General features: G+C 54.2%; 1 protein-coding gene across 2 annotated transcripts in view; it reads left to right on the top strand.

Annotated features, from left to right (window-relative positions):
- Positions 1-10,824: 10,824 nt before the first annotated feature.
- Positions 10,825-24,557, top strand: part of NEK7 (NIMA related kinase 7) — a 45,680-nt gene continuing 31,947 nt past the window's right edge. Inside the window, exon 1 of one of the 2 annotated variants that reach the window (XM_081123889.1) lies at positions 10,825-11,099. The gene's annotated coding sequence lies outside the window, so the exon portion shown is untranslated. The remainder of the gene's footprint in view (positions 11,100-24,557) is intronic. The other variant, XM_081123890.1, reaches the window with a different exon arrangement.

Below are 24,557 nucleotides of genomic sequence, written 5' to 3'. Positions count from 1 at the left end.
CTGTCTGGCGTCCATCCCGAGTCACCTCAATGGCCACGTGGGTGAGTCACCCCAGAGCCAGGCCTCTGGGTCCCTTGGTCTCCAGTTGCCTTTCTCTTCTGCTCTGCGTCGGCCAGGCGGAGTATAGTCGGGGCCAGAGCTCTCAAAGTGGGGGTCCGGGGACCCCTGCACTGGGATAGTCTAGGAGGCTCCATAAAGCATAGATTCGAAGGCCAATCGCCCAGTTCTACTGAGTCACGTTTTTTTGAGAAAATTTTCACATCCGCCCAGGTGATTCTCAGACAAAACAAATATTGAGATTGACTGTGCTATAAACTTGCTTCTCATGAAAAAAAAAAAACACAAAAAAACTACCCCACGATTTAATCTAATAACTTGGAAATCGTAACCCGTAACTCGAATCGCCTATTTTCCCAGAGAATTCTCTCAATTTATTCCGACTACAACTGGTGTTTTCTCTTTGGTCTTAACTCCACCGTTTCCATTTTTTTCCTCGCCGGCCCAGGTGTGTGACGTCTGCCTGGGTTTCCCGCACGTTGCCTCGGATCCCTTTCGGGGGCAAGATTGGACAGAGATAGTGTCCGTGAAACACTGTAAAATCCCGAACAGTCTCTGTGCAAACATGAGGCGATAAACACCAGGCCTTTGGTCTCTTCAGGAGCTGCCCTCGGGCCCAGCCGCCGGGCTCGGGTCCGGTGACCTAAAGGTCAGAGAATTAGACTTTGGGCCCCACGCAAAGGGGCCGTGACTCAGCGATCCAAGAACCGCCGGCGAGTCCGCATTCCTTTCGGTATTCAGAGTGCTTGTTGCTTTTAAAAAACCCAATTTCCTACCCTCCTTTAGAAGGACGTGTATTCGGTGGGATTTCCCCCCAAACTGTCAGTGTGGTCGCGTAGACGGCTGAGAGCTGAGGGATCGGGCATGAATACAGTGCCGTCGCTATAACCCAGCTGCAAAGGGGGGAGGATTATCCTAAAAACACTGCAGATGCCGGACGAGAGAGAAGACACGTTGCCTTTAAATACGAGGTAAAGAACGAAAGTGTGGCCTGAACCCGAAGGTTTACTTGCGTAAGTTTTGCTTCTCTCGCTCGCTTTTCTACGCTGATTTCGTAGTCCAGTCTCCTTTTCAACCTCCGGGACATTTCCTCCACGCAATAAATCGTTCAACTATAGACGCGCTGTCAGAAGGGGACGTCCTTTCAATGCAACGTTCGCATTTTGGTGATTAACATGGACGTGAATGCAGATGTAACAACATTAGACTTGTAGATTTTCATTAAATTAATGGTTCGTGATAGCTGCAGGGAGCAGGCATCCTTCTAGGTGCTGAAAGCGCGTCTAAGGCGATTACAAATACCAACTGTGGAAAAAAAGATGCTGCTGCTGATGACTGGTCTTCATTTCTTACAAAGTCGGTAACTTGAAAGTCCTTTAAAAAAATTTTTTTTTTTTTAGAGAGAGGCAGGGAGAGGGAGAGAGAAACATCAATGATGAGAGTCACTGATCGGCGCCTCCTGCACGCCCCGGACGGGGGATCGAGCCCCCAACCCGGGCATGTGCCCCAACCGGGACTCGAACCCACAACCTTCCCTTTAATGTTCCCCCAAGTATCTTTATTCCCATTAAGGCCCAATTAAGGCTACCGATTTTAACCAATTCACTTAAGTTTCTCTCTTTCTTCAATCCTAAGACATATCATTTTTTTTATTTACTAGCCTATAAGGTCCTTGTCTGTCTTGTTAAAACAGCACTTGGCAAAAACAGGAACTCAATAAGCATTAGTTGGGTGAAACACTAAATTTAGTAAATTTGAGTTTAAGTTACAATGTCAAAAATTTGAATATTTCTATAGGAATGGGAATGTGTCAATTAGAATAAATTTACAATTACTATCTACGTTTAATACTGGTTATTAAGGATATATTGTGCGCGTTATATTCTATAGACTGTTAATATCACTTTCTTGTCCTGTCCCCCCAAAGCTGCCTGAAAATCCACCCTGTCTTCCAGCGGGCGGTGGCGAGGCATTGAGACGCGGGACGCGAAACGCTTCCTCCCAGTCGCTGTCCCGTGAAGACTGCACCGGGCTCCCCAGGTAATAAATCATGCCCGCTCCCTAAGCAGCCCTGAGTGAAAAAATGTTCATGAATCTTTAGCGAGCGTTCAAAATACAGGAGGATCAATTGGGATAAGCTTTTAAATACCAGGGACTTTAGCCGCTGGCGCCCCACCAGAGGGAGAAACCACAGCCCCGGGAGGGACATCGGAGCGGCCTGGGCCCTGTCAGCTCCCTGCCGGGGTGTTGGGTGGCCGGGGCAGCGGGGACCCGTCCCGTCTGTGCTCTGACCGGTGGCGTGGGCTGCGTGGCCGAGCTCACGGATGAAATTGAGACCCTTTCAGCTTTTTTTTCACACTCCCTCCTTGGCGTGGTTTCCAGCCTCCATGTAGACGGGCTAATTTGCTGAGCTAGTGAAAGCTGGTAGCCCTGAGGTTTATTGTATATTATAAACCTGATGGAATGTTGAGAATTAAAACGCGCCTCCCCATTGGTTACTCTAGGACCCTCTTAACTCGCTTTTTTTCAAAAAATGACGAGGGCTCCAACCCGGACAGAATCCGTTGGCTAATGACCATTCAGCGTCTCGCATTTCAACACATAAAAACGTTGATTATGTCATATTTTCGTTATGAATTTCAAGCTTCTTTCAATAATAACAGTCGCCCCCAGGTCAGGTATTTTCTGGTAATTAGTCATGAGCCGGATTAGGAGCCCAAATCTCATAAAATATCGTTCAGATGATTTTATGTTTTTATAATTTAGAAAGGTCACCCCGGGAAGGTAGGTTGTCCTCTGTTTTATTGAACAGTGAGTATGAACTTACATCTCATGTAATATCTCTGGTCATTTTATAAAACCTGTGCTCCTTACTCCCATTAGGGGCAGAAAAATACAATTATGAACATTTCCATACTTGAAAACACGGCGAAGGTAAATAAGGCATTTACTGGCTAGCAGAATTTTAATTCAAAACACAATCCAGCCGCCAATGATCAGGTCGGTCCTAATTTTAAAAGAGTGATAACAAACCTGGCCTGTGTGGCTCAGGGGTTGAGCGTTGACCCGTAAATCAGGAGGTCATCGGATCCATTCCTGGTCTAAAAACAAGAGTTTATCTTAGGAAGGGCTTTAAAAAAAAAAAAAAAGGCTCAAGGCCTTCTCTGAGAGTAATACTCAAAGCATGTGGCTGAACAGGTCTGATGACATAAGAGTCCTTGGCGCTGTCCACCCAACTCTACAGGGACCCATCTCCGGTACCCACCCAACCGAGGACAAGTGTGTGCCAGCGACTTGGCCACACAACACTCAGGGATCACTACCGCTCTCAATACACACACACGGATGCCCCAGGGGAGCCTGTTTCTTTTCCCGGTTGGCGAAGGTCATCAAGAAAATGTGACCCATGAGCTGGACCCGGGTCACCTGAGACCCGTGCTTTGGAATGTGCCCCCGGCTTGCCTTCGATGCTCCCAGACGCGGCTCCGAGGATATAGCCTTGGGATAGAAATGCGTTGAGACTCTGGACCGCGTGCATGACTGACCCGGGTTAGGGCGCCCTGGGTACGTGACTGAGCCCAGGTGAGGCCTCTATATAGACACCTAAGACTCCGCTGGACGGGCGTGGAGACCGACTCATCTTGCGGCCGCCGGGGACGCGCCTCGTAAGTTTCCCTCTTGTTAGAATCTGCCGCCTACCCATCTGCCACCTACTTGCCTTTTTCTTGGGTCCCTCCCTGTCCCTTTGCGCAGGGGGGCTGGTTTCATGTCACACCCGGGAAGCCTCCCAAGCGGTTGCAACCCAGCGTTCGCTCGTGTCGTTTGCGTATAAATTAGATTTCCAATAGATGCAACTGACAGAAACTAGGTCCCATGACCCTGCTGTAGATACAAGGGAAATGGGACTTGAGTTTGACTCTTATACTGGAGGGGAAGGAGTTACATTGTATATTTTTCCCCAAATATGAGAGTCAGAGATGTTGCTAGAGCTAAAGACAGATGTTTCCTACATGGATGGAACAATTCATAAAAGTGCAAGAGTGTTATTTAAAGTGGCAAGGGTCACTTAGAGAGTCTAACGTTATTGCTTTATCATTTATTTATCTCGTTTCCTTACAACCTGCATCTTACTCGCGAGGACATTCCGTTGGCTCTCTCTTCAAAGCACAGATACAGAAAACGGCTCCTTAATGCCTTCACTGCGCACACCTCCCTCCCGTCTGCGGCAGCCTCTGCCCTAAATTACCAAAATAGCCTCCCAGCTGGTCCCTCTGCTTCATTCTTTGTCCCTTTACAGACTATTTGAACTCGGCAGCCAGAAAACGCCTTTTAAGTTGTAAGAAAGACCCCGCGAAGTCTCCGCTCGCAGCCGGGCGAGGACTTCAAAGATGACTCAGGGTAGAAATATAAGACTTCCCCGAGCCGGCCAGCCCTGCGTCACCTGCTGCTGTCCCCCGCTCCAAGGTGACCTCATCTTCTCTCCCCCGTTCTGGCATCTATTACTCTGTCTCCATTCCTGCATCTGAAGTAGGGAGGTTAGAGCCAGTGTCGGTCCCCCAAACTTGCTGTCACCTGGGAGAGTCAGCTTTGCAACAGTCCCCCCTCCCCCAGGGACTCTTTCCTGCAATTAGACCACCAGGCCACTAGGTGGTGGCAGGCGCCTTGTTTATAGCAGCCAATCAGGAGCAGGGCTTTTTTCAGGCTTAGCCAAAATTATTTTTCCTCATTTTCTGATTCCCACAATTAATGAAACCTTGTGATATTTCTACCCACTTCTTATGAAAAACAACAACACTAAAATGTACTGAACTACTTCGAGAGAAGTTACAGAAACAGACCCGATGAAGTACTAATTTCACTTAATTTAGAACGTGAAGAAGGAATCTTTTTGTTACTTGTCTTCAGAGAAAAGTGGTAATTCTCTTCCCATTTGAGCAGCAAAAGGACAAATAGAAACAAGACAGAATTTTAAACAGCTGTATACTCTGGTTGCCCAAACGATACATGATGTGTGTACGTATTTATGTACTTCAAAATAATTTTTAAGTTATTTACATGTAGATGGCTTTAAAGATAATTTACATGTCAGAAATGATATATTTAATCATAAAATTGCATAAAATGATTATGTATGTATATAAAGAATTTAAAGGTCCTACAGATTAAATAAACCTACCGGTTGCAGAGCGATTAGTCACAGGGATGGGCAAATGTGATAGTATTTGTCCAATCAGGACTGTAGGCCGCTTCCCTGGGTGACTCTTTACTGTTCGTTCTCTCCCATTCGTTTGAAGACCAGGTTAGCCTACCTGCCTGTAGACTAATATCGACCTGCCCCTCAGTACTCGAGCGGCTTATGAATTCAAAGGCTCCCACCCTGACTCTCAAGGGTGGTGCTTCGTGAAGTGCTGCCCCGCCCCCGATTCTCAGGCTTTAGAAGTGATACTGTTTTATTCTGCAAAGTGCTGTTTCAGGAGCTCCTTCCCCTACATCACTTTCCCTTTGGCATGGAAAAGTGGGTAAGACAGCCCAGCTGGTGTGGCCCAATGGTTGAGCATCGACTCATGCACCAGGAGGTCACGGGTTCAATCCCCGGTCAGGGCACAGGCCTGGGTTTCGGGCTCGATCCCCAGTCGGGGATGCGCAGGAGGCAGCCGATCATTGATGTTTCTCTCTCTCTCTCCCTCTCCCTCCCTGTCTCTCTAAAAAAATAACTTTTTTTTTTTTAAAGAGTAGAAACAGTAAGATTGCTTCATTTTTTGGGGTTTTTTTTAAAGAGCAGATAGGATAGAGGGAGCAGAGAAACAGAATGTCTCCGTAATTTGAATTTTACCCCCTGTGAATTGGGTGGCAGAGCAGCGGAGACATGGGGGCTGCGGGAGGAACCTGGCCTGTCGTCAGGACAGAGCCTGCTCTCAGCCTGTCTCTGGTGTGCGGTGGCCTGGCCCTGAATCTGGTTTTACTCACACCCTGTGTTTCCAAAAGAGGCTGGACATTTTAACGGTGCAGTCGGACGGCCGAAGGAATGATTAGGAAGCATTTTAAAGTGCACGTCTGCTGGGAGAGGGAACAGCTAGGGGAAGGAGATGGGAGACTTGTGTGCTTTAAGCACCGGGGCCTGGCCGGTGTGACTCAGTGGTTAGAGCGCTGGCCCAAGGGTTTGATGCCCAGTCAAGGGCACATCCCTGGGTGGCAGGTTTGATCCGCGGCCCCGGATGGGGCGTGTGCGGGAGGCAACCAATCTCTGTGTTTCTCTCACATGGATGTTTCTCTCTCTCTCCCACTCCCTCCCTCCCTCCCTTCCACTCTCTCTAAAAAACAATCAATGGGGAAAATATCCTTGTGTGAGGATTTGAAAAAAAAAAAAAAATTAAAAAAAAAAAGGAACCCAGGCTTAGGGATGAGCCACGGGGTTAGAGGGATGGAAAGGGAGCGTCTGACTTCGTTAGAGACGTGCTTGGGTCCTGCAGCCCAAGAGCAGCCTCTTAGTGTAACTGCACAGAAACCCTGGACGTAAACTGAAATACTTATAATTTTCCATTTTCCTTCCTAATTAGGAAAGACCGCCGCCCCCATCACTCTGACGGGAATGGAGTTCGCACAGCCCGGGAGTGACGCGAGCGGTCAGGAGAGGTACAGAGCCCCCCTTCAGGGTACACGCGTGGACACGGAGCGTTCCGGGCAAATCCCAGGGATCGTTCCATTTTTTTGGAATTGTAATTCAATTCTGAATGATCTTTGGGATCTGATGATTGCGTCACCGAGCTCCGTTAGCAGAAATATTTAAGTGGCGATGGGGGACCCGCAGTGAAAAGGCCACCGTGGCCGAGCCCGGCCTGTCCTGTGCAATGACCTCCTGGTTTGGCTCCGCGTCAACGGTGGGGCGGAGAGTGTGAGGAGGGAAATTGTTTCTGAGTATGTTTCCTTCATTGCTTTGACTTGCCGCCTGTCGCCGAAGGGCCCCCTGGCTTTCCTGCCGGGAGACAAAAAGCGTCGATTCGGTCGGGTTCTGTTGCCGAAAGGAAGTCGGGATATAAACCTAAAGTGCCGGTTGTCCTTTCTTTTATGTGACCGATATAAAATATTACATTTCCCTACATTTAAATGTATATATATGACGAATTGAAATGTTTCCTAAGGACCCTGACTACTACAAAATAGCTGGGGGACGGCCGCCGTCCGGGTGCCGCTGTTTTTATCCGTGAACCGAATTCTCCAAGTACCGTAACTAGAAAATGGGGACGTAGCACTGTTGTCCTTCTGGGGCTTGGATTCTAGGGGTTGGACGCGAGGACACAGTCCGGGCCGATGCGATTGTTTTATTCGGAGGCTCCTCTGCCTGACCCGTTCACAACGGTGCGGCTTTCTAACATTTTTCACGGGCGTTTTCGGAGCAAGAGAGAGATTTATTTTCTGACGCGGCGCAGTGACCGCCGCCGGGGCCAGACAGAAGTGACCTCCCTCGGGTCGTCTGCCGTCTGCACTTTGACTTCCTCCTCTTGGCCGGGCTTAGTCCAGACATTTCAACAGCTTGACTAAGCCTCGTCACCCCCTCGCTGCCAAGCCCGGCGGCTGCCAGCCTCGCCGGTAGCCTTTAGAATCCGGCCGCTGCCAGCGCTCTGCTCGAGTCTGGTCTGACCCTCGGTGGCTAGGATCTTTTTCAAAGGAGAATTATTTTTAATATTACCTCATCCCCCGTCATCGGGGAAAAATGTTTCCAGCAAGCTTCTCTCCTTACAGAGACGTAGCATTTGTGCTGGACCCGGGCTGGGTTAGCCTATGTATAAAAAAAATAATAATAATTCGGGTAATCAACCCTACCTCTAATGTTTTGTTTTTAATTGTATGGGGCCGGCAGAACTATGGATGACAAACCGTGAGGACTTGGCGTAAACCGACAGGTTTTTAGAGCAGTAATGAAGTACCGCTCCTCGCAAAGTTAACCTGACGGTGAACGGCTGGCCTGGCGGCGAGGCGTATTAAAAGCACCGTGATGAACGCATTTCGTGGGGCCAAATACAAGCGCTTTTGGAGCGCGCGTGGTGGGGAGACGGCTAGGAAGGAGTTAAGGCCGGACTCTGCCCGACAGGTCCCTGGGGCCAGAGGAGTTTCCTCGGCCAGACTCCTGTTTTTCCGTCAGCGTTTGCTCCAGGCCAGGGGCCAGTGGCCAGTGGCCGGGGACAGCATTCCCCATTTGCCACACAGGTGACAAAAACGTCACGAAGAGAAAGTTCCGTGGGTTCCGTCTGACAGTCTCCGCAGCCTTGGGGACGCTCTCCTACCGCTGAGTTGCAACTCTGTAGTCCTTGGAGGTGATTTTAACTCGGCAGGCACCCGGTGGCCTCGGGCACCCTGTCGCCTCGGCCACCAGGGCTTCCTGAGCTCGTTTTTAATCCATTGGGCTACCATCCAGTGTTCAGAAAGGTATGTACGTTTTCCCGATACCAGTGAGCTCTCTGGTCCGGAGGTGAATCTGAAGTTTATTTAACGATTATCTACCTATCTGTCCGCATTTTCTAAAAGGTGGTGCAGTAGATCAATGCCTCGTGTGTTATTAGCTCGGAATGTTCTCACCCTGGGAACACCTGGTCATTTTTCCTATGAAAGGTGTGGCTGACTCAAGTGACACTGGTTATTTGACTGATTTACATTCGGTGTGACCTGGCCGGGGAGCTGGTGTGACTGCCAGTGTCACTGACTTCCTCCTGGCCTCCTTTCACCTCCCCCGTCCAGCCCCCTGGCTGTGTCCTAGAGAAGCACCTGCAGCCTGACCCTCCTGACCGCCCCTCCTGTGCGCACAGTAGTCTAGGTCACCGGCGTCTCCTACCTGCCCATTTGGATGGTCTCCTGTCCCAGCTGTTTCTACCCCAGTCTCTTCTCCGCAGTACAGCTGTGCTCCCCCACCCCAGGTCCTGTTCGGTCACTCCTGCTGTGACTCTCCACTCCATTCAGAATAACGTCTAAAAGTGACAGGGTTCTCCACTTGTCCCCTTTCTGCACCCCACCCCGCCCCCTCTTCTGACGTCCCCGGCTAGTGCTCCCCCACCCTCCCACTGGATTTCAGCGGCTGCCCTCGGTTCTCCTGATCAGGCCTCAAACAAGCCACGCCCGCTTCCAGCTGGGTCCCTGCATTTGCAGTAAATGCTCTGCACCTGGACAGGCTCCTGGCTCCTTTCCTCACTTACCTTCAGGTCTCTGCAGATAAACGCCTTTAAAAACAGCATCCTGCCACCCCCCCCCCAGGTCTCCTGACCCCCCTCATTTTTGTATGGATCACCGTCTGAGATAGTGTGTATTTACAGCCTTATAATTACTCTCCCGGTTGCCTTTTCTACTACAACGTGACCCCAGCAGAACAGGACTTTGCAACTTTTTTTTTTTTTAAATTATCTTTATTGTTGAAGGTATTACGGATGTCCTCTTACCGCCACAATGACTCCTTCTATCTCCCCGCAACCAGGCCTTAACCACACTATTGTCTTGGTCCCTGGGTTATGCACATATGCAAGTAAATTCCTTGGTTAATCTCTTCCCACCCGCCCCTCGACTTCCCTGAGGTTGGTCAGACTGTTTCTTGCTTCTTTGTCTCAGGATCTGTTTTGTTCTTTAGACTTTGTATCTTAATAGCAGTTGTACCTCCATTCTTTGCAACAGTGTCTCGCACATCGATTAGCACTTCCTGAGCCATGGGATGCAACATCTCCTCTAGAGATCTTGAATTCTTTTCTTTCTAAAAGTAAACTTTCTAAACCTTAATTCCATAGCCTGAACATTTTAAGTATTTGAGCTATAATCTACTCATTCCTGGCCCGAATTCCCCCAGTGGGGAAGTCGGACTAGTGAAAAGGCCTGGGAGGAGTAATTGCAATGAGTTCTCCTTACATGCCGGGCTCCTGGGCTTATTAAGCACCTCGCTTTCTCTCATTTAATTCTCGCCGCGGGCCTGCAGATCGGCGTCTATTACCACCGCGTTCTCCTCGTGCAAAGGGGCTGACACCTGGGAGAGGTGAGATGCTAACTCGCCGCCTGGCCACAGAGTTAAGAATCGCGGAGAAATCAAGGCGTGGCTGACTCCACACTGCCTCCTAGCGGCCCGCTCCACTAACGCGTGTCCAGGTATCCACGCAGGGAGGGGGCTGGATGGAAGGTACCCCCCCTCGCGGCTCCTGTGCTGCGTGGGGTTCCGGGACCTGTACGTGTACATACATTATAACATATACGTAGCCCCCCCCTTAAGATTGCTGGTGCGAACCAGGTTGTTCACACCTTCCGGACAAGTCCTAGGAGCCACTGCCCTCCAGGTTCCTCTCACTCCCACGCAGGTTCGCTCAGCGCGCAGGTGGGTGAAACCCCTTAGCAAGAGAGGATGGGGCCCAAAGGAAAAGGGACGTCCCCCATTCGGCTCACCGCTTGCAAGTGGGGGCGTTTAAATGTAAGTGAACAAAAGCCAAGTTATCCAAAAACGGGCGACCCCCGGGCTCGTCGGGAAGTTGGCCCGGGGGGCGGGCAGAACGACGGGGCCCGCACCGCCAGGCCGGCGGGCCTGCAGCTGTGATGTGCGGGGAGGGGGTTCGTCGGGGGTGAACTTGGCTCCGGGGTGAGGCTGCGGGGCCCCTCCAGCTGCGCAGGGCGCCGTGCACAGGCCCCCGGGGACCCCCGGGGAGTCTGCGCGCAGGACACGCGGCGCGAGGCTGGGGGCGGGAGGGGGCGTGGCCGGCTGCGCGGTGGGCGTGGCCGGCGGCCGCCCCGCCCTCTCCTCGGGGATGCCGGGATGTTTACCCCGCTGACAGCGGCGCCCGCGGGAGGCGGAGCGGGGGCCGGGAGGATGGGCCGCCGCTAGGCTCGCTCTCGGACGCGCGGGCCGTGCGAGGCTGGGTGGCCGCGCCTGCAGCGTCCGCGGGGCCGGCGCGGCGCGAGGTGGCGTTCGGCTCCGCGCCCCGCACCCCAGCCCCGGGCCCAGCGGGCCTTCCCGCGGCGCCGCCTGGCCGCCCGCCCGCCCCGGGCCCTCGCGGGCGAGACGACGGCCGACCCCCGACTTCCTGGTGAGTCGCTGCGGGGCGCGGGCGCGGGGCCGGGCGGGGACGCCGAGTGGGGGCCGCGCGGGCCGGCCTGCGGGCCCCGGGCCGGGAGGCGGGGCGGGGCGTGCCGTGATTGCGCCGGGGGCCCCGGTCCCGCGCGTGGGCGGTGGCGGCGGCTCCGCGTCCCGCACGGGCTCGGGCGGCCGGGGCCGCGGTAACTAAGAAACTGCGCGGCCCCGGCGGCGGCGGCGGCAACAGGTCTTGGGTTTCGGGACCCGAGGAACTCGGGCGAAGTCCCGCCTCCTGCCGCCCGGCGGGTGCTGATTGGCGGCGTCGGTTATTTATCCATCGCTGATTGGCTGCGCCCAGCTGTCAGGATCCGGCGGTCGGAGCGCAGCGCCCAGGCGGAGGGCGGGTGGCGGGAGCCCCGCGGGCGGGAGAGGCGCGGGGAGGACCCCCGCCCGCTGGACAGCGAGCTCTCCTGGGACCCCGCCGGGGTCAGGGGCGTCAGGGCGAGGGATGGCAAGGCCCTAGCGAACCCCGGGGGGATGGTGGCCGTGGAAAAAGACGAAATTGAAAACCGGGGCCAAGGCCGGCGGGAGGAGGGGGACCCCGCAGGAGGGGGGGGGCTGGACCGCGTCGCCCAGGACAGTGTCAGGAAGCGGCTCGACCCAGAGGATGCTGCGGGAGGCCGCCCTGTGCGATCCGTCGTGGCCCCTGGGCCGCGAGCCCAGCCCTCGCGTGGCTGTAACCCGGGCTGGGGGTGGGCAGTAAGGACGCGCTTATTCTACCGCAAGGTCGGCCCCGTCCTCGAGCGACGGCGGGACGGAGCGAACCCCAGAAGCTCGCTGACGTAGTGAGAGCCCTGCCCACTGGAGACGAGCTAAGCGGAGGAGGCGGCAGAGCCCGGCCTGGCCCCTGGTCTGCGGCGCGCGCTGGCCGTCGAGGTTGGGGCCGCTCGCCGCCCCTCCGGGGGCCTGGGTCCCAGGTGCGGGCGCGCTCCCCGCGGGGTGCACCGCAGGATCCGGCACAGCGCAGGGTGTGCGTGACGGGCCCGGGAGGGCGCGGGTGCTGCGGCGGCCGGGCGCAGGGAGGCTTCTCCAGGACCCGCCCTCCTCCGAAAGTGCGTGGCCCGTTTGGGACGAGCCGACCGGCGCCGCCCGCGGTGAATCGCGCCCGTGAGGCGCAGTGAGCCCTCTAGTGCGTTGCGGCATCTCTAGCCGAATGCACGCGGGGTGTTCTTGGGCCTAACAGTTGGCAAAGGCTGGTGCACGTAAGACGGTTAACATGAAACTTGGTGGTTTAATCTCCGGGCGAAGGAATCCGCCCCGCAGCTGGTTCTCTGCCCGAACCGCAGCATCCTCTGGTCCCGGCCTGGGAGCTCGCTGGGGGCGGGGGGAGGTGGGGCTTAAAAACGTTGCTCCCGGGAGCAGTCAAAGGGCGGAAACCGTGCGGGGACCCTGGGAGGAGGGCTGGCGAAATAAAAGGGCCAAGGGCCCGTCCCTCGTGGACGCCGGTTGCTTTCCCGCGGGCCGGAGAAGCCGCGGCGCTCCGGGAGGCTCGAGGCCCCGCCCCCGGGGCACGGACGGCCTCCGCAGCCAATGAGCGGCGAGGACAGCGTGGTTCCCGCTCGGGGGCGGTACTTCCGGCCCGGGCCAGGCTGGAGGGAGCGGGGGTTGCAGCTGGAGGGGGGTCCTCGGCGGGGGCCGCGGGGCGGGGTCCGCGGGAGGCCTGTGGCCTGTTACATGGAAATGAGGGCGAGGGGCCCCGTCTTCCTCTCGCCCCTCGCGCGTGTCCCCCCACCATCCGGCCGCACCGTCCCCCACCACTGCGACGGAAACCTCAGGGTGGACGGAAACGTGGCCCCTGCGACTGATGGGTTTGACCTGAAGTTACCCCAAGTGTCAGAATCCACATCCTTAAGCATCTCCTCGGTGACTCGGGAACCTTCCACGGTTACCCATCTTTGTTTAACGGAGAGCAGACGTTCATTCTTCATTCGGGTCGGAGTTCCCGTCCCCCCACACGTGCTCCTTGACACGTGCTCCTGGAGGGACGACGCGGGGCGGCCTCCGGTGCGACGGTGCCCACTCGGGGAGGCCGGGCTGACTGGCCGCCCGAGTGATAAAGTAATAAAAATCAGCATCGCAGGCTGTGACCCCAAGTGCCCCACGGTGTGCGTGCCGGAGTATTCAACCTCCGACTCCGCGCCCCTCCAGTGAACAGTGTGGGGCTCAGATTTTTCTCAGCTGTTGTGCATTTACGGAAATGCAGATTTCTTTTTTTCCCCCCACTTAATTATGTGGTTTGAGAGAACATTAGAGACTTTTACAATGTATCTAGAACCAAACACTGTCTTCCTACGAACCAGATCTGATCTTTCAGAATGTATCTGTATAGTGTTATTAAGTAGCCACCACTATTCAGGGCATCTGAAGAGAAGACTATTAATGACGTTTTGGAAAAGAAGTTGCTTAATTAGCTACTAAGTTCCAAAATTCCTTTCAGGCTTTGTTTCCTTTGATTTTTTTTTTTTTTCTAAAACTGGTTTTGGTATTTTAAAAATGTACATGGAGCTGCAGCTGCACAAGGCAGCACTCTGTCCACATTCCTGGTGTCATCAAGATTAAAATATGGGTCCCTTCAGACACTTGCTCAGGAGTTAACGTGGGCGGGTGTTTTATTACATTACATGTGAAACACAGCAGCAAAATTACTCTGATGCTTGAGGATGTCTCGGAAATGATACATATGGTAACTGTTTGCTCTGAATTACTCATCAGCAATTTATCAGGGTTTCTGTAAATATATAGCAAGATGTTTTAACAAATGTTTCTTCCTGCTTTTCAATGTCTCAGTTGAATTCCTCTTCCCTCATTTTTATAGGGCGTATGAGTGAACAACATTGTATAATTGTAATTAAATATATTTATTTGCTGGATATAACTGGAGTTGAGAATTTTTAAACTTATACATAAAATGAATGTAGAACTATTCATTCAATTATAAAACCTCTAGACTGCTGATTCCTTTTTTTGGTGATTAATAGTTGGATTATCCCTGTGGGTTATATATCTTCACAAAATGTTTTCTTTTATTCTAAAGAAAACACATATAGAATGCTTTCCGTGGTTTCTGGTGAGAGGTGGAAAGAGGACAGATGGTCATGAAGCAGTCTGTAATTGTGAGCAGGGTCACTTCTTTTTTAGCCTTTGTCAAAATAATAGCTCTGCCATACTATACATATTTTCACACTTGACCTTAGCCAAAAGGCCAAGAATCGATATATACATATTTTCATAATGAGCTTATACAATAAGCTATTTTGTAATAGTTATAAAGAGTTCATGAGAATAGTGTATACAGGATCAGAACTTATTAAATTGGTCTGTAAAATTTAGAAGTATATGTGATTTCTGTTGCTTAATGGAAATAGACCTTTCTGTAAATCTTTCCATTGGTCTTCTGTTGATAATCAGTATAAGTAAGGAGTTCAGGGCATGTTTTTCACTTCAGGTTGCTTTTATGTGGAACAGGGGCTCACACACTTCTCTCTAAAGGGTCGGATAGTACATACTTCTGGCCCCGGGAGCCATGTGGTCCCTTTCATAGCGACTGCACTGTAGCCATGGACACTATCTAAACAGATGGGTGTGGCCATGTTCCAATAAAACTTTACTTACACAAGATAATACCAAAGACCTAGCTATGATTCTAGACCATTGGCATTCGGGTTGATGTGGATTTTCCACAGCAGGGTTTTATAGCCTCTTTTGCTCCTTAGACCCTTGTGGCAATCTCTTGATCTTCCCCAGTCCCCCCAGAAGAATACCCAATTTTGTGTTTCATCTTAGAGACTTCATAAGTGTATGAAGTCTTCTAGGTTTACCCACCTGTTGAGGGCTTTCCATCGTTCTTTGCCTCTGGGGACCCCACACCCATCCCGTAACACTGAATGAAGAGGCACCTCTCCAGCTTCCTCCTTAACCAAACCCAGTGGAATCTGGTGCCAGACATTCATTTGTGCTTAATCAACTTACAGCACTTTAACATGAATGTGGTTGTGTGGGTTTCTCTAGTAGTTTACACTGTAAGCCACTGCAATGTCTGCCTCTCTTACGTTTAGAGGGAATTCTGGCATGAGCAAGAGGGTGGACAGATTTTTTTCTTTATAAAAAAATTAACTTAGTGTTCTATAAAAGACTTTCCCCCCACCGAACAAACAAACAAACAAACAAAAACAAAGATACTCTAAGGGCCCGTGTTTGTGGGGAGGGCCTCAGCCAGGGGATATACCTATCTTCTCTTCATCTGACCCCGAGGCCCCAATCCTAGCATTTTCTGTGTTTACCATGATATGAGAAGACTGAATACTGAATGCGCCCTGTGCTTGTGTCCTACTTTATGACCTTGGTTGAGTTGCTTGGTCTGTTTGGACCCTAGTTTTCTCAGCTCAGGTGAGATGGCTTCGAGGAGAAGATGGAAACATCTTTGTAAAAGTGTGCTAGGTGCTCAGTGAGTGTCAGTTTCATTTCACCTAATTCTCTGTTCTCAGGGCCTTCAGTTGTGGGGACCCGCCCCTGTGCCCTGTGCCCCTGTGCCCCTGTGCCCCTGTGCCCTGTGCCCCTGTGCCCCTGTGCCCTGTGCCCTGTGCCCCGGCCCAGCTCCGTCCGGACCGGCTTCCACCCGGCTCTGCTGCCTTGCACTCTCGCTGCTTCCCCTTCTCTCTCATTTCCATATTCATCATCAGATGGTTTCCCTGCCTGAGGTAGGGTTTTTATGATGGGGGTGACGGAGAGGCAGTAACCCTTAGTTCCTCAGGTAGAAGAAAGACCACAGAGGCTGGCGGGTTATATTTTGGAATGGGAGTTGCAAAAAGATCCTTAAATACCGATTTCAAAATGGCAAAAATAAAAATATTCTCTCTAGTATGCTTATAATTCTTTTTTTAATTGTTAATATATTTTCCTCCTTCTCATATTTACCTGGAAAATTGCTCTAATTTTTATTGTGGTTGTAATGCTAACGAGGCCACCTAGCCTGTGACTGGGAAAATGGAATAGATACGCTTATGAGAAAATGTTACACTTCGGCAGCGCGAGGCACTGCGAATCCTCCGAGGCCCTTTACATCTGACTCTGGACCCTGTAGGAAAATAACGTGCTATGTTTGCATATGGTCCTGAAGACACCAGGTCATTTATTTTAGGCAAGTGGCATGTCCTCATTCTGACCAGCTCATTTCTAGGCATAGTTATTCAACAGAGAGAGACAAGCTGAGAGACATTTATTATACAGGAGGAATGCTCGCTGATGGGCTGATTTTATGGAAAGGAATTCAGGTTTTATTTTCAATTTCTAATAGCAACGTACAAATTCACTTCTTTTATGTCCCTCACTGCCTTTGGTGTTGGAATATGTGGGGGCAGGTGTTACTGTTTAGAATAGTGTGGGGGCAGGTAGGCTCGTCAGGGAAACGGGCCTGTTTTTCCTCCACCGAGACAGGCTGTCTTTGCAGAGCATTTGTGCTGCTATCATGTTTCCCAAACCCTGGTCCTCAGGGCACCTGTGTCAGAGATTCTGCTTCGACAGGTACAAGCATTTGGAAACAAGCACCCAGATGATTTTATACGCAGGTTTGGAGAGCAACTGGTGGGACCTGCATTTAAAGTAAGTTGCGCAGGCCCTGGCTGGTGTGGCTCAGTGGTTAGAGTCTGCTCTCGGCCTGAAGGGTCCCAGGTTCGATTCCGGCCAGGGGCATGTACCTGGGTTGCAGGCTCGATCCCTGCCCCCATCAGGGCGCATGCTGGAAGCGGCCAATCCGTGTGTCTATCTCACACTAATGGTTTTTTTTTTCTTTCCCTCTCCCTGTTCCACTCTCTGAAAAGCAATGGAAAAAAATATCCTCAGGTGAGCATTAAAAAAAATAAAAAAAAAATAAATAAATAAAGTAAGTTGTGCAGGTGAGTGTACTGCAGATGTTGCTAGGCCACACTGAGAAATGTCATCTGGTCTTTTAAAAGTATACATGTTAAGTTTTTAAATGATTGATTGATTTAGAGAGTTGGTTCCTGTTGCTGCTGTGGTTTCTGGCCAGGAGTGCGCAGCCCTCTGGGAGTTTAGGCCTAAGAGTCAGCCTCTCCTGTCACTTGTAACCAGCATCTCAGCTCAGATGCTGGCTGGGTGTTCTCTGGATCACTATAATAAATCAGGTAAAATAAGTTCTATAAAGAAGTGTAATATTTTATAAATAACCAGTGTGTAATGACAGGAGGAAATTCCACTTCTCACAAGTGAGAGAAAATAGTACCTCTAAGTGTTAATTTTTGTTCCATCCCAACCCAACGGCCCTTGTGGGTGTCCCACTTGCACTGGGTGCTGCTCTCACCATTTCTGGCGTTTCTGCAGCATTTCTCAGCGGGTGTGAAAGCTCGCCCACCACTTCCCGGCCCAGAGAGGGCGCAGCCCCGTCCCCAGGGCTGCCTGCTGCTCCGGCTCCGGCCTGGCCGCACTGGTTTTCCCCCTCGCTGTCTGGCCGTGTGGACGGTGTTCAGGGGCGTCAGGATGAGTAACCGGTTCCTTTTTCCATGACCGTCTTCTTTCCATTGATAACGAGTGCCGGCCGGTCCCTCCCTCTGCCCTCCCGTCGGCAACAGGCCCCCGCATGTCAGTAACCTCTGCTCCTTCACTGCCTCCTGCCAGGGGCTTCATTGGTTTACCTTTTCCAGTAATTTGGAGTTTTGTTTAGACCATTCCTATGCCAACCTTAAAAAATACATGGGTATAGAAGAAGCACTTGAAAAGGGTTTTGAAGTCCTGGATGGAGTCCAGGTTCATTTTCGTGTCTTTTCAAATGCCAGCCACAGGGTCTGAGTGTTCGTCTGAGCTACGTGAATGCCCAGGGAACCTGGCCTGGGAGGGAGCATTGCTGGTGTGATGAGGGGGCAGCTGAGGCTGAATGACAGACCTACATTGTATTTCCTTCCTGGAACAGGAGCTCTGGAAGGTGTGAATCATGTCCTGCACATCCACATTTCCTCAAGACCATTCTTGTCAGAACTGGCCATTCGGGATGGCAGTGACTGCATCCCAGCGATGACACAGGCAGAGGGGCCGGGCACATCTCAGCAGTGAGAGAATGTGCAGGACCATTGAGCGACTGGTTGCAGGAAAGCCTGGGATGAATGCCAGAGACACGTCCCTGCAGGGGACGGACATGGTAGAGGGAGGCCTCGCGTGTGGCTTTCAAATGCCAGCCACAGGGTCTGAAGCTCTGATCTGAAGGGGGTCACTGTCGGTCATTGTCAGGACACTCAGATCTAGCCTCAGAGTCTGGGCTTGTCTGAGTTTTAACTTCTGAAAGGTCTCGGATAGGGTGAGGTGGGAACCAGGACTAGGAAAAACAGGCCACAGACATGGACTTGGTGGGAATAGGAAGGATATGTGGAGTCAACGCAGACAGGTTTGGTGATTAGGTAGAAGCTAGAGGCTTGGGCAACAAGGAACAAAGAGCTGAGTCTTTGGAATTAGAAGGTGGTTAAAAGATTAAACTGATTTGAAGCTGACTTTCTAAGCTGTTCAGTGAGTAGCCTTTATGGATGCTGAGGTAGAGGAAGGTTGTTGCACTTCCAAAGAGATACATTTTGTTTAGTGTCTTTTCATGGTTTTAATTGCTGGACAGTTTAAAGAAAAAGCACAATGTCACTATCTTTAAAAACAATTAGAGTACTTCTAAAGGGCCTGGCCAAGAGACCCAGGAAACAATGTATCTTCATAGGTCGTGTACAGGAAGTTAGTTGACCTGGCAGGCCCAGCGATGCAGCAGGAACGTTCACTCCTCTCCAGCTCCTGCCCCCTGCCCCACACCCCACCTTTGAGTCACTGTGACTTCTTAGTAAAATGGGATGAAATAAAGAAATGAGAGACTTGACTTTCTGGCAGATTCTCAGGGCGTTTTGTCAATGTCATGGGGTTGGCTGCCTCCTCGGAGGCAGGGTGTGGGTGTCCTTTACTGAGCAGAGGGGGTCAAGTCTCTTTTCACCGGAATGTTTTTGGATTACTCTGCAGTTTCGACTCTTTGTAGACTTGTGAGCAGTAGAGTGCGGTTTAGATATCTTCTCATATCTCTACACACAAATACTCTATACACTGGGGCTGAGATAGTCACAGGTCTTCCCATGTACCCACAAATCAAATGGATATAAAACTGTGAGAATTCCTACTTGCTGGTTAGGGAAGGTGGGAGTTGACACACTCTTAAGATACATGGGAGTGAGGTTTGAGCTCAGTTACAGATAAAGTTGTCCTTGGCCTAGCCCTGACGGGCAGAGAAGTGCTAAACAGATCAGCGTCTGTCCCAGCAGAGAGTAGCGGAAGGCCCCCAGTCCTCACTGAACGTACATTCACCAGAGTTGCCAAGTGGAGAATAAATGATGGTGTCTTTGTGTGGTGGTGGGGGGACTGCCTCTCGTGTCCAGTGTGGGGTGTGGCTGAGTATTGGGGGGACACTGTCTGACAGGCAGTTGGTTGTATGGACTCAAGCGCCACAGAGAAGTCCCATCTGCAGAGCTCGGGTGTCATCGCCGCGGAGGGACCATGGGTGGTGGCAGTGAGTCTGTCTGGGGAAGTCTGCTGGGTCCTGCTTGTCCTCGCTGCTTAAAGGGCAGTTTCATCAAAGCTGACTACTCAGCACTTCTGGGAAACTGAAAGCTAACTCTCGGGTTGCTCCTGACTTAGCTCTAAGTATATGTAGGGTGTTTTCTTGTGAAAATCCAAATTATACCATTTACTTAATTTTTTTCTGATGGTTTTTTTTTTGGTTAGTAAGCACTTGCTGCAGACCAAAGGCTGTTAAACCAATGGCCTGGAGTAAGTGATTCACACTATGAGAGCCTTCCCAGGAACCAGCCTGGGCTCCACGGGGCCTTATCAGCTGCCTGGGATATGATCCCTGCTGTGAATTATTTAGCACAAGGATTCAGCGGAATGTTTTTATAACCAGGCTTGGAAGGTGGGTCCAAGCTGTTTGTCTTGGCTCCCAGTGTATGCCCGTCTTTTGCTGTGGATGGTTCTGGTTTGGGTGCCACGATTTTTCTAGTTTGACGCCTGAATGGCTGGCTTGGATCACACTGTTGTGGGCTCTCACTGCTGCTGTGTGAGCAGCTGAGTGACATGGGGAAATATGAGGGACGTTCCCTGGGTCTGTAACAGCACCCTTTTCTGAATTTGGTTTCTCAGCAGTGTTTATGTCGTGTTCAGGTCAGTGCTTATCGGACCTGAACATGCACTGGGGGTAAAAACAGTGAGGGAGGTGTAGCGCTAGAGTAGATGGGCTGAGGCGTTGGGGACACTGGACCTTGGTGGCTTGGCGCCCAGGCGGACGTCCGTGGGGGGGAAGCGAGGCCCCTGCACAGAGTGTCCGCGTGTGGGAGGCAGGCTGTGTGTAGCTGAGAAAGCATGAGTATTGATTTAAGTAAGTGAGGGACAAACCATTAAACCCCACCCAAGCGAGAGAATCAGCAGAATCACTTATTGATCATAGAGCAAGAGATGTATTTTGTGTGGAAATGGAAAAAGCAGATAAAATATTTCCTTTAAAATGTGCCCTCTCTCGTGGATTCTCGTGGCTGGCGTGGCTTATTTCCAGCAGGTGCTGCGTCAAGTTGTGGCAAATACACACCCAGTTCTTAACCAGCCAGAGATAAAGGTAAGTCACTGGCGCTGGTATGTTCACCCAGGACATTGGAAGGGGCCAGTGTTCTCTTGAGTATCAGAAAAGACCAGAAGCGATGGAACAGGGACCGTGGAGGTCTGCAGACAGCAGGGCGGGGTGGGCTGAGACATCAGACACACGGCCACACGGCCAGACCGTGACTCACGTGTGACAAACGCGGGTGATGGCCTTACAGTGCTAAGGTTAGAGAACACGCACCACGTGTGCGCCCTTTACACGGCCCTTGCAGGGTAAGGGTTTGGGAAGGGGGCGTATTTGTACAGCAGCCGTTGGAGCGAGCGCTGGGACACATTCAGCGCGGACGCGAGACGGAGCCCTTGTCGGACAAGGCTGGAGTCAGCGCAGGGGCCAGAAGTAGCCGAGAGGGACGGGCTCTGGCGGGGAAGCCTGTGGTCTCGCTGCCGTGCTCCGCGCCGTGGGCTCGGACAGTGATGTGTGTCAGCTATTTCTGAGTAAAACTCGGAGGAAAAGGCTTCTCCTGGCCGGAAGTTCCTCCTGGTACCGCAGGTCCTGAGCGGGGCCGCGGCGGTGGCCGGGGTCGAGCAGGGGCGTCGCCCGAGCTCTGCAGGACGCGGTCGGGCCTGAGCTGCGCCTCCTCTGTGGCCGTGAGGACTGAGCCTTGCGCCCGGGAGCCGAAGCCCCGTCCTGCGGCCGCGAGCTCGCGTGGACGGCGCTCGTGCGGACGGCCGCGGCCTGTCCATCTCCAGGAAGCGGCTGCAGTTGCGCAGGGCGGGGCGTGTGGGGCGCGTGGGGGCGCGTGTGGGGGCGTGTGGGGGCGAGTGGGCGCGTGGGGCGCGTGGGGGCGTGTGGGCGCGTGGGGCGCGTGTGGGGGCGTGTGGGGGCGAGTGGGCGCGTGGTGCGCGTGGGGGCGAGTGGGCGTGTGGGGGCGACCGTGGGGGGTGTGGGGGCGTGTGGGCGCGTGGGGCACGTGTGGGGGCGAGTGGGCGCGTGGGGGCGACCGTGGGGGGTGTGGGGGCGTGTGGGCGCGTGGGGCGCGTGTGGGGGCGAGTGGGCGCGTGGGGGCGACCGTGGGGGGTGTGGGGGCGTGTGGGCGCGTGGGGCGCGTGTGGGGGCGTGTGGGGCGTGGTGCGCGTGGGGGCGAGTGGGGGCGCGTGGGGGCGCGTGGGGGCGCGTGGGGGCGCGTGTGGGCGCGTGGGGCGCGTGTGGGCGCGTGGGGGCGAGTGGGGGCGCGTGGGGGCGCGTGTGGGCGCGTGGGGCGCGTGTGGGCGCGTGTGGTGCGCGTGGGGGCGAGTGGGGGCGCGTGTGGGCGCGTGGGGCGCGTGTGGGCGCGTGTGGTGCGCGTGGGGGCGAGTGGGGGCGCGTGGGGGCGCGTGGGGGCGTGTGGGAACATAAAAGCAGGCTGGGCTTCATACCGATTTATAGGCGTCAGAAAACCTGAGTCCTGGTATTTTCCCCGGTGTGCTCCCGGGTAAGTCACACAGCACCTCTCCTGAGCGGTCCCGTCTGTACCTGGGAGCTTTCCCCACGCCCCGGCGGTGATGTTCTAAGAAGATACGCGTAGAAACGGAGGGTTAGTGAGGCTTACCCGGGTCCTTTTGCCAGAAGAGTTCATATGAACACAGAATAAGAAAACCCCAAAAATGATGGCAGCAGGGAAACCTGCGGAGTCCCCCTTTCAGGTTGGGCTTCTGGTTTAAAGTTAAGCGCAGCTTTCACCGATATTTGAACGCCTTGGAGTGACACAGGGAAAGTCAGCCCGGGTGCAGCGGGGTCATGACTCACGCCCGGTGTCAGGCTGCTGACATTTCACTCGTTAAGGTAACGGCCCCGGGTGTGCTCTGCAGCCTGGGGTCTTCACTCGCAGCCCGAAGGAGACACGAAGGAAGACGGCCGAGGGCTCCTTCCCCCTCTGCGGGGGCGGGCGGGCCCAGAGGGGCCAGAAGGCCGAGAAGGGCGGGCCCTGCGCTAGTTGTCATTGTCACTTAGCACCCCCCCTGGCAGAGCACTGTTTTGCGGATGACCATAATTCTGTCCTCATCTCTTACGACCGCCCTGACCTTTTAGGGGGACAGCCACGCGGTGTGCGGCTTTTGCGTATTGAAGAGTCACCGTGAGAACCCAGGGGAGCACTTTCAATAAGGGGACATTATTTTTCCTTTGAGAAAACAAATTTTCAGGCTTGTTAAGCAGATTAGCGTTCATACAGTCACTAAAAATGAAGGCGTGACCAAGTGACGGGCTTGTAACTCCCACGCGCTCAGCGTCACGGGTCAGGGGCGGCTGCGAGTGAAACCCGGACGCGGTGCTGTCCGCCTGCCCGGAGCGCGGCCGCGCCGTTCCTGCGGGGAGGCGTCTGCGTGGAGAGGCGCGGGGCGGGCGAGGCGTCTGCGGGAGAGGCGCGGGGCGGGCGAGGCGTCTGCGGGGAGAGGCGCGGGGCGGGCGAGGCGTCTGCGGGGAGAGGCGCGGGGCGGGCGAGGCGTCTGCGGGAGAGGCGCGGGGCGGGCGAGGCGTCTGCGGGGAGAGGCGCGGGGCGGGCGAGGCGTCTGCGGGGAGAGGCGCGGGGCGGGCGAGGCGTCTGCGGGGAGAGGCGCGGGGCGGGCGAGGCGTCTGCGGGGAGAGGCGCGGGGCGGGCGAGGCGTCTGCGGGGAGAGGCGCGGGGCGGGCGAGGCGTCTGCGGGGAGAGGCGCGGGGCGGGCGAGGCGTCTGCGGGAGAGGCGCGGGGCGGGCGAGCCGCGCTGCGAGGGCTGCGGGTCCGGGAGGCTCCCGTCACCTGGAGGCGCGGCGCCGCTCCGCGCGGCCTGCAGGGATAAGTCGCCATAAGCCGGGGTCTCCGAATAGCCCAGAAAGCAGCGGCCCCGGGGGCTCGGGCTCAGCTTCGGTGAGGCCCCTGTGCGCGGCTGCCCTTCCCCGCAGAGCCCTCTCTCCCGCAGGCCCGGCGCGGGCCGGGCACCGACCGGCGCAGCGGCCCGCCCTCCACGGCGCGGGGCGCCCCTAGGACCTAGCCGGGTGTTACCGCGCGGCCCCCGGCGCTCCCCGGCCCCTGGCGCCCAGGTCCCGTGTGCGGCATCAGAATGCCAGTAAACTCTGCGTTTGTACCACGCGACTGACTTGTTTATTTCAGAAGAAGCTAGAACTGAGCGAACTGGTGCGACTGAAGCCTCCCGGGGCCGGGGCCGGGGCCGGGGCCGGGGCCGGGGCCGGGGCCGGGGCCGGGGCCGGGGCCGGGTTGGCGCCCTGCCCGCGCTCCTGTTGCCGCCCGAGAGTGATCTGAAGGAGCCCTTGCGGCCAGTGCCCTGGTTGGCTTCTTGCTGCCCAGCCTGCCTGTGACTTCAATGTCTCAGGGAGATGAAACCCAACAGGACTCGACGGTCGCTCGCCGTGCCTTGTGGAGGCGTGTGGGGCCTGTGCGGGATGTAAGGGGGGTTCAGAGGACTCTACGGCAGCCTTACGGCTGAGGACCTAATGCTTGGCCCATAGTGTTCTCACAGCCTAAGGAAGGCCTCAGCGCCGCCGGGGCGCACACGCTGGTCACCACGCGCCCTTCCAGAGTCCAGGGCTGCCGGGGACTTACGGGAAGGGGACGTCCCGGGGCTGGACTGGACCCCAGGAGTGTCCCATGGGAGCAGCGGGCTTTGTGCTGGCTTCAAGGGGAAGCCCCTGGGGTAGGTGAAATTGGGATTTCTAATGCTCAAAAATGGGCCAGTTTGGCAAAAATAGTGGGACATGAGGCTCTGACTCATTCCCTTCATAGCTGCCAAGTGGTGTTTGTAAAGTGCAAGGCGGACCTGG

Source organism: Miniopterus schreibersii (assembly GCF_964146895.1).
Source record: "Miniopterus schreibersii genome assembly, chromosome: 21".
NCBI classification, from domain to species: domain Eukaryota; kingdom Metazoa; phylum Chordata; class Mammalia; order Chiroptera; family Miniopteridae; genus Miniopterus; species Miniopterus schreibersii.
The sequence above is the reverse complement of the archived record's forward strand: the minus strand, read 5'-3'. Positions and strand labels throughout refer to the sequence as shown.